This window comes from Dipodomys merriami, unplaced genomic scaffold, assembly GCF_024711535.1.
Source record: "Dipodomys merriami isolate MVZ:Mamm:240054 unplaced genomic scaffold, mDipMer1.0.p SCAF_209, whole genome shotgun sequence".
Taxonomy (NCBI): domain Eukaryota; kingdom Metazoa; phylum Chordata; class Mammalia; order Rodentia; family Heteromyidae; genus Dipodomys; species Dipodomys merriami.
Window position 1 is genome coordinate 2,072,057 of NW_027203482.1, and position 15,503 is coordinate 2,087,559.

At 35.2% G+C, this 15,503-nt stretch overlaps 1 long non-coding RNA gene across 1 annotated transcript in view; it reads left to right on the forward strand.

Annotated features, from left to right (window-relative positions):
- Positions 1–15,503, forward strand: part of LOC138833481 (uncharacterized) — a 51,006-nt gene that overhangs the window by 9,036 nt on the left and 26,467 nt on the right. Inside the window, exon 2 of the long non-coding RNA XR_011373935.1 lies at positions 4,795–4,909. This is a non-coding gene — a long non-coding RNA (uncharacterized lncRNA). The remainder of the gene's footprint in view (positions 1–4,794; positions 4,910–15,503) is intronic.

The following is a 15,503-nucleotide window of genomic DNA, read 5'->3' on the forward strand; positions in this document are numbered from 1 at the left end:
TAGAGTAAGAGGAAGGAAGAAGAGGAAGAGGAGAAAAAAGAAATAGAGAAAGAGGAACAAGAAGGAGAAAGAAGAGAAAGAAGAAGAGGAGGAAGAGGATGACAGTTAGGATGAGGAGCACCCTATTTTCAATATATAATAACATGTTGTAAACATTCCTATTCCAAAAGAAAAGAATTGGAGAACAAGGGAAAAAATGGACCAGTAACTCAATTAATGGACAAAGAATTTGACTTGAAATTTCTTAATCGAACAATGTGCAAACAGACAAAAAGAGGTTAACAGCATTAGCACATGTAAAATCACTTATAAAATAGAAATGATATGTCATTTTATACTCACCAGAATGGGTTAAAGAAGATGTGCATTAGTAGGTTTGACAAGGATGTAAAGAAATCAAAGCTCTCATACATTGTAAATAGCACATTCATCTTTGAAATTAGTGTGTAAAAGTTCCTCACGAAGTTAGTTACAGAAACACCAAACAGCCTAGAAACTTTGTACAGCCTAGAAAGTTTGCCTATAGTTTTTATACACTTAAGTTAAAAACTTGTGTATCATCACAGCAATATTATCTATGACAGCAAAAGAATTGAAAAAAAAATTTCAGGCTGACCAATAGTAAAAAAGATCACAAAACATATACTCACGAAATAGCCCATTTTCAAGTAAAAAAGAGAAATGGAGAATTGATATTAGTGGAAACACTGACAACAGGCTAGATAGAAAGAACCAGACACAAAATAACACATAAAATGATTTGATTTTCATGAAATTTTGGAATTATCAAAATGAGGCATAACATTAGTTTCTTTGGGGTTGGAAGTCTAAGGAGAATTCAGAATAGCTGCAGACATGTATAAGATTTCCTTGTGAATGATGAATATTTGAGAATATTCCAAGGTGATAATGATCGAATATACTTTCAAAATACAAAGAATCCCTAAATTTTATAGAATTAAGTTAACAAATATAACATATTTCAATTATACATAAAATGATTTTTAAATGGAATACTAGATAATCTTTAACTAACAAAGGTAAAAATAAATAAATGTTCTGGAATTTGAGAATTGCACAGTCTCTCCTGCTAGGTATAAAATTAAAGTGTTCTACCATGAAAGTAGACATAGAATACAGCAAATTGGTGGAAAGCAGGAGCAAGTAAAAAAAAAACCTCAATGCATATTCCACAAAATTAAGAAAAAATCAGAGAATAAGCGGTTTGGAGAGATGAGTGGAAATGTTAAAAAGGGATTAAAGTGATCAAGATGCATTGTATTCACAAACTACTTTATTGAATGGCAACTCCTTTCTTCAACTATTCAAATAAAATATTTTCAAAACTATCAAATAAAATAAATTAATTAATTAAACAAAAACAAATAATGAATAGATAAATAAAATATAATAAAAATAAACTATAGATGTATAACAATATATGCCACAAATTTATAACCCAAACAAGAATAAAGTAGGTTTGTTCATGCTTCAAGATATATATGGTAGAAAATTTTGACTACATCTAATTTATTGAGTTCTTTTGTCAATGGCATTAATTATGCCAGTACTAAAAATAATCATGAAGTTCTGAAATGAACAACACAGTATCCAGGATATTACTAATTACTAATGCAAAGATATTATTGCAGAAATATGTAATAGTATATGTTTGTATAATTAGATAAAATATCAAAATGATGTCAGAATGTAACATAGATTTCACAGAAATAAACAATAGAAATTTAAATGTATAAGCCAGGGAAATACACCATGATTACAGCAAGTAATTTATCTTTTTTCCCAGAAATGAGAGAAAAATAAAAAGAACAGTGCAAAGGACAACAGTCAAAAACTACCAAAAGTGGTTAAAGTCACAAACACTACTTTTAATCCTATAATAGGAAGGTGAGGTCACCCTTAAAAAATCACGTGTGGGAAGATAAAGACTGCACTGAATTCTTTATACTCACATTTATACAGTGAAACATGACCACACAAACATTCTTCTAGTAAACTCAGCACCACCTTATATTTATTAACACCTGCCTATGGTTTTCTAAATTGATAAACTGGACCAACATCATTGCATTGTTATAAAGATTTAGTGTTAAGTAAATTGGTTGGCAGAATTTAAGCAAATCGTATGAATTCAACAGTACAGTACCAGAACTGTATACAACATACCATTTTTAGTTTATTTTTGTAGTATGATCTTGTTTTAATCCTTAGGCTTTCCTGGACAGAGATCTTCCTATTCTAAATTTGTATATAGCTGAGATGACAGACATATGCCAACTTGACTAGCTATTGGATGGGATGTGATTATTGTTAGGTCTGCAGGAAGCCTACCCCCTACGCCCATCTCCTTCACCAGCCTGAACCCAGTAATCACCTGACTGTCCATCACTTAACTGTGCGTCAGAAAAGGATCCTTGAATCTGAGGTTACTTTCTCCACGACTATTTTCTATTGTGACTTATCCTTTCTAATTTCTTTCCTGAAACAGACCAGGATCTTAAACTAAGGATCTATGCAATGTCCTTGAGCTTTATGTTGGAGCAAAAGGCTAATAAACACCATATATGACTAAGCTTATATTAAAATGAAATGGTAAATTAATATATATGATAAACTGATAAGAGAACCTACTAATGCCCGTGTGTGTGTGTGTGTGTGTGTGTGTGTGTGTGTGTGTGTGAGTTTTATAAGAGCACATTATTAATACTCTATTTGCTATAAAGTTCAGAAAATTATCTAGGATATTATTTTTAGAGTAGTAAGTTCTGTAGTATCGATGACATAAGCTTTCACATTCCAGGATTTATTACTATGAATCAATCTTGAACCTTATCTGTTCCTGTTTGTTGAACCATGAGCTTTGAAAGCAAATTCTCCTATATCTGAATTGCCAACAGGGATGTAGCAGTCTAACCCTACATTCATATTATTGAATCTCAAGTTAGTAGCTTTTCCCCATCGAAAAGATAATTACAGAAGGGATGAACACACAACAATTAAATATACAGACTGAAAGGAAAACAAAAAAGAAAGCATTTTTTAACTCCATATGACAATGCCACAGGGGATCAAAGAACTACAATTAATTATCCAAAAAAGAGCCATCACATCTGCAAAGCATCCTGCTATATTGTTACAAGTGGTGGCTCTTGTTAACCTCTCAGTATGCCTAATATATAAATTAAGCTTTGCCATAGTTATGTTTTTTTTGGGGGGGGTCCGGTTATGGGGCCTGAACTCTGGGCCTGGACGCTGTCCCTCAGCTCTTCTGCTCAAGGCTAGCACTCTACCACTTGAGCCACAGCGCCTTCCGGCTTTTTTATTTTTGCTTATGTGGTGCTGAGGAATCGAACCCAGGGCCCCAGGCATGCAAGGCAAGTGCTCTACCACTGAGCCACCTTCCCAGCCCTGCCATAGTTATTATTATGAATCTCTCTGCTCATTTTTACCCCCAAAAGGATGACTTATTTCTTCTATTTAAAGACAGGCCTTCATCTTTAGTGTTCAACCATGCATTTTGTCTTCTCCATTATTACCAGCTCTTTGTCTGAGTATACATTTTTTCCCCTTATTTAGGAATTGGTACTGAAAGTTAAAGAATCCAATCAAATAGAAAGAGTAAAGACCCCTATGCTCTAGGAGAGAGGTTTTTGTTTTTTTCCTCCCAGGATGGATAACAGCACCTAGTAATAGAAAGGCTGCTCTAGAACTTTGTGTCACTGAAACTAGTAATGATTTTTTGTACTAGCTGTTCCTGAGGCTTGAACTTAGGGCATGAGCACTGTTCTCTTGGGAATTGTTTTTATCTACCACGTGACCACAACTCCACTTTGGTGGTTAATTGGAGATAAGAGTCACTTGGATTTTTCTGTTCGTCCTGGCTATGCATTATCCTCAGAACTCAGCCTGCTGAGTAGCAAGGATTACTGGTAAAACAACAGTGCCCACTACATTCAATGTTGTTTTTTGTTGTTATTCTGGACTCCAACTGCTTTCAGGGTGAAAAGCCATCACTGGGGACTCAGTTTTGCATGGGTTTATTTTTATAACAATTTTAAAATATTTATTTGCTCTCTTGTTGCATTGTTGCTACTTTATCTTAACTTCATTTAATACTGGTTTTTACATTTTATTGTTACCACCTTATTTCATGAAAAAAATGGGATTACGGCACCAAGAAATTTAAATTAGTACAGTATTAGTGGTTTGCTTCATTTGAGAAAGGTTCTCTGCCGTAGAGTTCCCAACACATAGAGAGTTGCTTCACTTAGGACACCGGGATACCACTGGAAAAAAGGGGCCTGACAGGAAATCGGATAGAGCCATTGGCATATCTCCAGATAAGGGAACTCTTAGCCACATTCCAAAAACTCACACTGCCATCGTCAAGATCAAGAAACACACCAATCCTGCCCAGAGGCTTCTCTACATATTGAGACAGCAATGGGAAGGTGGTAAAAAGGGTGTAAAGTGTGTTCTCTTTCACAAACAAAAGGAGGAAAACATCCTGAGATTCACTGAGGTTGCTCCTTATGACAGAATCCCTAACAACTCCCAAGGCCCAGGTTGAAGACTCATCCACACTAACCTCCCAGTAATGTTTCCCAGAGCTGAGGACTTGGCATCCAAAAGCAGTGAATTGGAGGGAGTCTTCAGAATTCGAAACTGCATATTGATGGTCGTGTCTAACACTGCTCCCAGGATCTTGATTCCCCACAGCTTCATTGAAGGCAATCTCCACCCGGTACTGACTGAGCTTCTCTCTCATTCCAGGCATGGGAGGGGCACTGAGCTGTGGCCTCAGAGGAAGTGGCATGAAGACCAACACTGACTCACAGCTTTCTAGGGTCAACTCTACATCCTGAAGCAGTTCCACATCTGGCTTCTGGTATGTTTCGATCAGCTCCTGAAACATATTCCTGAGCTGATGCTTCTTCTGAAGCATTTGGGTTTCCCTTTCTCTGAGTTGCTGTAACATGGCTCTTCCTTCATTGATCAGTAGCTGGGGATGGTGTCTTTCCTCCTCCTGGACACCAAGCTGCAGCATTCTAAAAACATCCTTAGTCATGTCTCGGTATAGATTCACATAACAAATCCATTGGTTGATGAGTCTCCTCTTCTCCTGTAAATTGTGCTGGTTTTCTTGAGTCTTTTCCCATACAGCATGCATCTGCTTTGAAATCATCTCCCTCTGCTCTTCAGCAGCCCTTTCTATGGAATGGTGTTTGTGAGCCCTGTGCTCCTGAGACATGGAACAGCTCCTACAAAGCAGGGCCCTGTCTATCTCACAGAACATCTGCTTGGTCTCTCTGTGTGTCCCACACATGTATTCCTCAGAGCTCAGGAACCGCCTGATGCTGGCTCTTCTGGCAATGGCCACCAGGCTCCTCAGAACCACGTTGGTTTTCAGGTTTGTCTGCTGGCAGGGTCGCTTGCATCCAGGGCACCTGGCTGGAGTCTCTTCCCAGAAAAAGCAGAGACAAGGTCGACAAAAACTGTGCCCGCACTCTAGGGTGACTGGCTCTATGAAAGTATTCACACAGATGGCACAGCTCAGTTCCTTCTGGAAGGCCTGGGCAATGTCAGGGTCCATCATTCCTAGGATCTAATGAGGTGCTGGTGACTCACCCCTAAAAGCCTAGCTACCCAAGAGACTGGGATATGAGATCAAGCTTTGAAGCCGACCTGGGCACCAAAGTCCCCCTGACACAGACACTTATCTCCTATTTACCACTCCAAAATCACAAGTGAGCTATGGCTCAAGTGGTAAAGCACTAGCCTTGACCACAAAGTGACCCAGGGATAGTGCCCAGTCTTGAGCACAAACAGGCCCACTAACACTGCCCTACCACTGGGTTCAATCCCCACAACCGACAAAACACCACCAACAACAACAACACCAAACCAAGGAGAGAAGAATTAAAAGAGGAGTAGATTCTCCCACTCTTATCCTCACCTGGAGTATCCAAGCTCCAAATGGCCTCCTCTTGCTGAGGGATCTTCAGCAATGCGTGAGTCTCAGACTTCCACTCTATTTATACTGAAAGAGGGTGGGCCCATGAAAGAAAGTGTCTCTGATTGGTTGTTTAGGGAAGCTGATTTACCTATCAATAGGAGTTGGAATTTACATCCTGCCAACCCCTCCTTTTACTTCCTCTTTGCAGGACATGCAATTTGGTTAGGTTATTTGGATTAGGTGCAACTTAGGTTTGTCCAGGGTTGGAAAAGTTTATTGTGTTTGTTTTATTTTGTTTTGTTTTGTTTTTTACTTCTGTGTATGCTTTATATTGGGACTATGAGTTTATTACTTTACCAGTGGACTCTAGCACACATTCGTGGAATCATCCATTGTATCTTGTGGGTCTTCATTAATTTGGAATTTGTCAGGCCTGATGGTGGACTGGTACTTTACCGCTTAAGCCATGTCCTCTTCTGTGTTTGCTTTTGCTTTTGGAATAGAAAATTGTGTTTATGCTTAGGCTCTCCTGGACTGAGATCTTCTGATTCACACTTTGCACAAAGCTGAGATGACAAGAATTACCTCTTGCTTGAGTTGTGATCAGGGTTAAGTCTGCCCACAGACCAGCCCCTCCCAGCTTTCCCATCACCTGCTTAATCAGACCATCAATCACCTGACTGTCGATTATCACCTGACTGTGAATCAACAAACATCCTAGGCTCCGAGGTCACTTCCTCCCAAGTCCATTTTCCATATTAATTCATCCTTCAGATGTTGTTGTTCTTGTTGTTTGTCTGTCAGTGCTGGACTTGAACTCAGAGTAGAAGATCTGTCCCTGAGCTCTTCTTCCACTCTATTTCTCTTATCTTTATTTTAAATATCATTTATGCCTTTTTATTATAAAATGATGTGGTATTCTGATATATAATTTAATAACTCAATGCCGTTTTTGAGAATGATCTAAAAATTATCATAGACATAATCATACACACACACATATATATATGTGTGTGTATATACATATATATATTGGATTTCAAGAGCACATTATTAATATACAATTCACTATAATTTTTATCCTGTCAGAATATTCTCTTTAGGGTTATAGGTTGTCCCTGGCATAACCTTTCCCATTTTTGGTTTTGTTACTATAATCAATCTTGTACCTTTCTTGGTGTTGATCCATTAGCTTTGAAAGCATAATCCCCTATCTGAATTGCCAGAAGGGAAATAGTAGCCTAACACTATGTTTGCATCATTGACTCTCAGGCATTGACTCTCAAACAATCTTTGTAATTTTTCTTTTTCTTTAATTTTTTTATTAGTGCTGCGGAACTCAGGGTCTGGTGCTTTTACTCAGCTTTTCAGCTCAAGGTGAGCCCTCTACCACTTGAGCCACAGCACCACTTCCAGTTTTCTAGTGGTTTATTGGAGATGAGTGTCTACGACTTTCTTGCCTGGGCCGGGTTTGAACCGAGATCCTCAGATCTGTTTCCTGAGTAGCTAGTATTACAGGGAATGCACCACTGGAGCTGGCTAAGCATTGTTTTTTATCTTCATATGATAATATCAACAGGGATGAAGGCACAATAATTGGGTACATAGAGTGAACGACAGACAACAACAAAGATCCATCACAACTGGACAGCAAACTGTTGTATTGTTACAATATTTGGCTATTGTTAACCTTTCAGTATGCCTAATGTGTAAATTGAGCTTTGCTATTGTTATTTTTAATCTCTTAGCCTGAGTTAATGTTCTCTTCATTTTTACCCTAAAAAATTAGGACTTATTTTTTCTAAAGCCATTGCTTTATCTTTAGTGTTCAACCTTGCATTTTCTTTCTTCTCCAATATTACCAGCTATTTCTCTAAGTATTCCAGTTTATTTTATTTTTAGGAATTAGTACTGAAACTTAAAGAATCCAATCTAATAGAAAGTATAAATACCCCAATAGTCTAGTATAGAGGTGTTTCTGTTTTTTCTGCCCAGGATGGATAACAGGATCTAGTCATCAAAAGCCTGCTTTAGAACTTTGAGTCACCGAAACTAGTATTGCTTTTTTGTTCTTGGATGTCCATGGGGCTTGAACTTAGGGCATGAGCACTATTAGTGAGGGGTTTTTTTTGTTGTTGTTGTTTGCTTTGCTTTTTATTTTCTCCTACTACTTGGTCCACAGCTCCACTTTGGTGGTTATTTTACGATGAGTCTTTTGGACTTTCCTATATGAACTGGCTATGAACTGCCATCCTGCTCAGCCTGCTGAGTAGCAAGGATTACTGGGAAAACAACAATGCCCACTGAAGTAAATGGTTTTTGTTTTGTTTTGTTTTGTTTTTTGCTGTTACTCTGAGATCCACCTTTTTTCATGGTGAAAAGCAGTCACTGGGTACTCATTTTTGCATGGGTTTATTTTTATAGCAATTTTTAAATAGTTTTTTGCTCTCTTGTTGGATTGTTGCTACTTTATCTTATCTTCATTATTTTTACATTTTATATTTTATTATATGTTACCTCCGTATTTCATAACAAAATGGGATTACTGTGCAAAGAAATTCAAATTAGTACAGTATTAGTGGTTTGCTTCATTTGAGAAATGTTCTCTGCTATAGAGTTCCCAACGTATAGAATCTTCACTAATAATGGTTTATCATTGGAGAAAAAGTGTCTGACAGGAAATTGAAAATAGCCAATGGGATATCTCCAGAGAAGGGAACTTTTAACCACATTCCAAAAACTCACACTGCCATGGTCAAGATAAAGAAACACCACACCCCGGCCAAAAGACTTCTCTATATAATGTGTCAGCAATGGGGAGGTGGTAAAAAAAAGTGTAAAGAATGTTCCCTTTCACAAAAGGAGGAAGAAAAGGTTCTTTGATTCAGGGTGGTGGGCCTAGAAAAGGGTGTGTACCTGAGTTCTCATTTAGGGAAGGTGATTTACATATCATTTGGGGTTGGAATTTCCATCCTGGTAACCACAGCTTTAACTTCCTCTTTCAAGGAAATGCCTCTTACAATTTCCTTAGAGAGTGACAAGTGCTGTGTATTTTGGTTAGGTGCAAGTTAAATTTGTACAGGATTGGAAAACATTTTTTTCCTTACCTTTTTTTATCTTTTGTATCTTTTTGTATCTTTTGTACTATGCTGAACTGATTTCAAAAATGAAGGACATTTTAAAGTAACTCATTAAAAATTTCATAAAAGCTATGAATATGGAGCTACATATAATTCATTACTTTTGTTTAATTTTTCACACCACAGTTGTAGAGTATGCTCAAAGGTGATTTTTATACTAACCTTTTTCTTGGAAGAATTTTTTAAATTAGGAAAATACTTTAGAGACATTAATGTTAGTTCAGCTATTTATTCTGCTTCATAAGGAATGTGATTTTAAGTTAATACACAGAAAATCTAAGACAGATGATACATTTGGCATTTAGATCAATTTGTGTAATTACTTTTTTATTTAAATACTGAATGCCTATTTCTGAATTTTCAATTTATTACCTGAGTCAAAGGTATATCATTACACCTGAAGAATCTAATCCACTTTACAAAGACTAAGTAACATATTAGTATGAATTTTATTTTTTTAGTTGAAAAATAATATTCAACATATATCACTTCAGTTGGTTTCACTGGAAAATTATTAAGATACGCATATCTATATATATTTCATAATTCTATATTCTTATTTTTGGATTACATTTTTGTAATCCATGTGTCTGTACTCCAATTGTGTTAGACTTCCAATTGGTCATCTGACATCTTTGCTTTGTTCCAGGATTTCAGCATTAATGTTTTCATGTTTTCAGTGATTTTTATTATTTTTTCATCTCACTATCGCCATTGTAACTTTTTAACATACAAAAAAGAAAATTTACTATTGCCCAGCTCAGCATTCTTTACATTTTCAAAAACCCAAGTGAAGCTAGTGACATGCAACATGAAATGATTGATAATGTATACAATATCAATTGTATACAATACAGTAATATCAAAATATTGCATACAAATTTTAAAAAATGTAATGTTATGAAATTAAAATACACTATTATTAAACTGTGACATCTAACATTTTCTATTATTACCATAATATAGTAATCACTATCCAACTTCCTTTGTAAAGCATGGACTGGTAATGAATGGACTGTTAAATGTCTCTAGAATTTCGGCCACCTCCCAGAAGCCTCTGGTATGTTTGGCTCCTCCCCTCTATCACCCATTATAATTAGGCCTGAGAGAATGCCACCTAGTCCTCATGCAACAAAGTAAGTTAGAGAACAAGTGCCCCATTTCCCAGCTGGACGCATCCAGGTCTTCATGCAAAAATGATCTCCAAGTTGTCATTTGCCTCAGTCCTGCAGCCATCATTGCCCAAGCCTGTAAACTCAGGTAGGTGCTTAAATAGCAAGCTGTTGTAGCACAAGCTGCTGAATGAACCTCAACTCTTGGACATTACATCTGAATTTAAAAAAAATTCCCTAAAGCTGGCCTCTTATGACCCTGAAATTTGAAGATTATGGTCTGGATAATGGTTTCAAGCTAATCACTGATCCTCAGATCTCAGCTTCCTGAATACCTAGGATAGAAGGTGTAAGCCACCAGCACCAGATTTGCTCTTGCTTTCTTTGGTGTAATTGCTTTACAAAATCTTATCTCATTTAAATCTGATTTCATTCTGATTTCTACCCTAAGCAGTACATTACAGATGAAAATTGCTCATCCTGTGCTGTCTCGGTCTTATGAAAACAAAGATTACTCTTCAGTGGATTTTTGCTGGTGCTTACCAAGTACACCATTCCTTACTCCACTCCATGAGTAATTATTACATATTTAAAACCTTCCATAAACTACAGGAACCCTAATTTCCTGGGTTAAAGTGTTGAAATATTGGATGTCTCCTTCCCTAATCTTCTTTTCTTTCCTTGTTGTTTTTTTTTTTTTTTTTTTTTTTGTCCATCGTGGGTCTTGAACTCTGGGCCTAGGTATTTTCCCTCAGCACTTCAGCTAAAGGCTAGTGCTCTACCGCTTGAGCCACAGTGCAACTTCCTCCCTTATCTTCTTGTTTTCTCTGTCTACACTCATAGCATCTCAACATCTATTTTCCAATCAACTAGCAATATATTTACACAGCATAGACCAAAAGGGAAGGTAGTCAAATATACTTGTACAAATCAAACTAAGCATGAATCTAACAAATATTCTTGATTGATTCACTTAAAACTCTTGACTGGGATAAATAGTTCTAGTTGCAATTGTGGCATAAATTTCTTTTTTTTCTGAAATCAAATGATGGAAGAGACATTTCAGCAAAGGGAAGTGAGGAAAGTGCTCACACCTAAGGAAGAAAGAGGGACCTCTCTAAGCTTATGCAGTACCATAGGAAAAATATTGAAAAAGGAACAGCTAACTTTGAAATTTATGACAGGTATGATATCAAGTACCCACTCCTCGTTAAAGTAAGCCTGAATTAACAGCATTAATAATTTTAAGCTAGTTTTCAGTGTTTCACACCTGAAATATCTAACCACACTTGAGGGTAAGATCTGGAGAACTGAGGACTGAGGCCAGCTTTGGCAGAAATTTCCTGCCAAAAATTATGAATTTTCACTATATTGATTATTATCATTTTTTAGTTTCTCATCTGAGAACAAGACTAGTCAGTGTGATTTTCACATTAGTAGAAATATCACTGTCATATCATAATTAGAAGTTCTATGAGAAGAACCAGGTATTTAAGATTATACCTTGTCAAAAGAGTCTATCCTTCTCATTCGCAGTCTTGGCCTTCACTTGTATCTTTGTTCCCCACTATGACCTTTCAACAATAATACTGTTCTATCATGGCTTTAAATGCCTAAGATTCTGACAACATCACAAAGAAAATATTTCTGAATTCAGGATAGATTTCTAGATAAAGGCTTTTAACAAAATAAAAATTAGATATTTTTGCTTTTCATATTATCTTTTCTTTTTAAAGTGTTTGTGATTGACACATAACAATTCTATACACATTAGAGGTAAAATGAGCTGTTTTATTTTTGCTTTGCTTTGCTTTCTGCATTTCTGGGATTAAACTCTGAGCCTCACACTCTCATTCTGGGGGCTCACCTGGATATAATATGTTTTGACTTGTGCCATCATTAGACAATTGAATCTGAGCAATCAGCATATTGATCTTTAAAGTTAAACATTTCAAAGTCAATGGGGATGTTACAAGTTCTTTTTCTAAATTTGAAATTTCTTAGCAACATAGAAAATAAATAAACATCAGATAACAATTCAACAGGTTGAAATACAGAGAAATATACTATATAAAGTTTTTCACAAATGCCCACGTGAATAGATGAAATTCTAAAGAAAACAGTTTGAATTTACCCTGAAAATATATTCTATGACGCAACAATGCTTGATAAGAAATGTACTCATTACCTTGCTCATGTAATTGTAATGCCTCTGTACAGTATTTTCACAATAAAATAAGTAAAATAAAAATATTCTTTAAAAAAAAGAGTAAGGGAAGAAGTGACATTGTCAAAAAAAATGAACTCTTTACCTGACTTATGTAATTGTAACCGCCCCCCATATACATCCCTTATAACAATAAAAACTTTAAAAAAAATCTATCAATTGTACTCAATATAAAGCAAACATAAAAACATATATTCACTAGCTCTTCTTAACCTTCCTGAAATTTAATGTGTCCTTTTTCCATGATATAGCAGTAAATATATATTGACTATAAATGTGTTGATCACCAGGTGTAAGTGGCTCACAACATAATCATAATAATAAAGTGTGCTGAGATCAGAAGATTGTGATTTAAAGCCAACAGGCAAAAAAACCATCTATGAGACTCTTACCTCCAAATTAACCATCAAAACGTGTAAAGTGGAGTAATTGCTCATGACAGAACATTAGACTTGAGAAAGAATAAATAAATAAACAATAAATAAATGAATAGATAGATAACTCAAGGACAACATACCAGGATATTAGTTCAAGACCCATGATCAACACACACACACACACACACACACACACACACACACACACACACACACACACACACACACACACACACACACACACACTGCTTTCTGCTCTTCCATTTGTGTTGAAAATATTATTTAATGTGAGAAGCATTTAACATACTTTTTAAATTTACAAATTAAAACAGTATCCATTTTATAAAAAAAAAAAAAACAGGTATTCTAGGCACTTGCTATCTGCTAGGAGACATTAATACCTTGATATAGTTAATGCCTTAATTAATTTTCCTAAATCTGACAGGTAGACATATATTATTATTATTTCTCCTCAACAAATGTGGAAAAAGTTGGAAGAAAATGTCATAATAGTGGAATTTCATAAAATTTATGTTTCATAAGAGGTAGTAATCATTGCAACTCCTAAACATGGCTTAAAATCAATAATGCAGTGACATTGAATTTCTCTGTAGTTTATATAGTGTGCAAAAAACATCATTGATACTATAAAATGTTTCCTTTACATTTCCTGGGAAGAAGCTAAATAATAATATATACAACTTAAAATCATAAAATGACATTTTGGTTATACTAATGAAATGCCCACATTCAAAATCATTAATAAGTTTATGCAAATATTACAGCTCTTAAATATTCAAATTTTGAAAGTTTTGAAACAAGTCATTCCAAAGTTAAAAACTATAATAAAAACAATCATTTTAATCAAACTAAGCATATCCTTGATTGGAACATCCACTTTCATAGGAATAGATAAATCTAGATAAATATTATCCTTGAGCATGTATGTGTTGTGTTTGCACAGGTATACAAGTACTTGTGGCTCTTTGATATTTATATTGCATTCTTCTCTTTGGTGTGTATTGATTTACGTTAATACTAGTTTTGCATAATTCATCATGCATTTAAAAACATGAAAGACCAAGGTATCCAAAGGTAGCCCTCTGTAGAAAAATGGTGGCATGTGAAGAGCCCATCACTTTGAAATCAAGCAGTGTGTCATTATTTATTATTCATTAGGACCATGTTGACACACAGCTTCAAACATCTCCTCAGTGTTTATATTGGAGAAGGGAAAAATGCATAGATGCATGCACAGACACATGTTGTTACCTAATATATCTCCTCATGCTTTTAACTGGCAGTATAAGTACCTGACCTCGGAAGCGACCTCTCATCTACAGTCTTTATATAGAGATGTAGGAACAGCTTTGACAAGCAAAATGAACTCTTGATACTCTCTGACACTGTTAGCATGGCTTAAGCCACACAGCCTTTCCTTCAATTTTACAAACATATTTCAATTTTACAACATACTTTTTAAAACTCTTAAATAGAACCATGCTGTACAGGACTAAAAATGCTAGGCACACAAGAAGAACTAACTAGTCCAATAATAAAAGAATAATAATAATAAGCCACAGGAAAGACAATTTTAAATCCACACAAAATTGCAAGAGGGAAAGATTAGAGTGGCGATATCAAACCCATGAAATTATAAAGAATGAGGCAATAAAAGTAAAGCACTGAGATGAAAAGTAATGTTATTAATTGTCCAGTAGTTTTTCTCCCCACTGGATCTCATTTATTTTTGGAAGAAGTTTAAAGAAAAATCACAGACACTGCATAAACTTTGTTTTTCCACTGTCAGGTGTATCAGCAACATCTTGTATTTACAGCTGTCTTCACAAATCACAGGCAATTATGTATGTGTCTTTTCATTTACAACAAGTATCATCTTTGCAAAACTCTAAACTTTATTTTTAAATAAAGTTTTAAATAAAAGCCTGTGATTTATTAGCCTATGGTTTAAGAAACAATTTAGAAGACATTGAAGAGTTCATTGTTGCCACACCATGACAGGTTCTATTACTTAAAAAAACAGAGTAGATTCCATGCTAATGTTCATATGGCCAAATTGTATATATTAAAGAAAATATTCTCAGTACATCTTAAAACTTTTGATGATACTTGGCTCTTTACTTATTACATTTCTTTATGATTTGTTAAACTATCGTTAAGAGAGTTATTATTTCTTTCCCAAATGCAAAGAAGAAATAAATATTTTTACTTAATGATATATCAGACATCAACTCATATTCTAAGTTGATTTGACCAGAAAATTGATATTTCATTTCTCATTATGACAAAAAATGAGCAGTTCATTCTTAGATGTACTTTGTTTTAAATATATATAATCACTAATGATTAAGTTTACCTGAAAATAATGGCGATCCAAAATAAAACTGACAAGAATAAGTAAAAAACATAATATTTTGTCGGACATTTTGAAAGAAAGCATTCTGTTTGATTTTATTAATGCCTTAAAATCTGCAAATGAGTATCATGGTTCATCCTCCTGAATTTCAATAGTCCAATCTAGAAACAATGGAACCTTTCCTCATTTCTAATCCATAAAAAATCCTCTTGGCTGTTTTTTCAAACTGTACACTAAGTCTAATTACTTCTGTCACCTTTAGTGCTACATTTATGTTGAAGCCAGAACCTCAC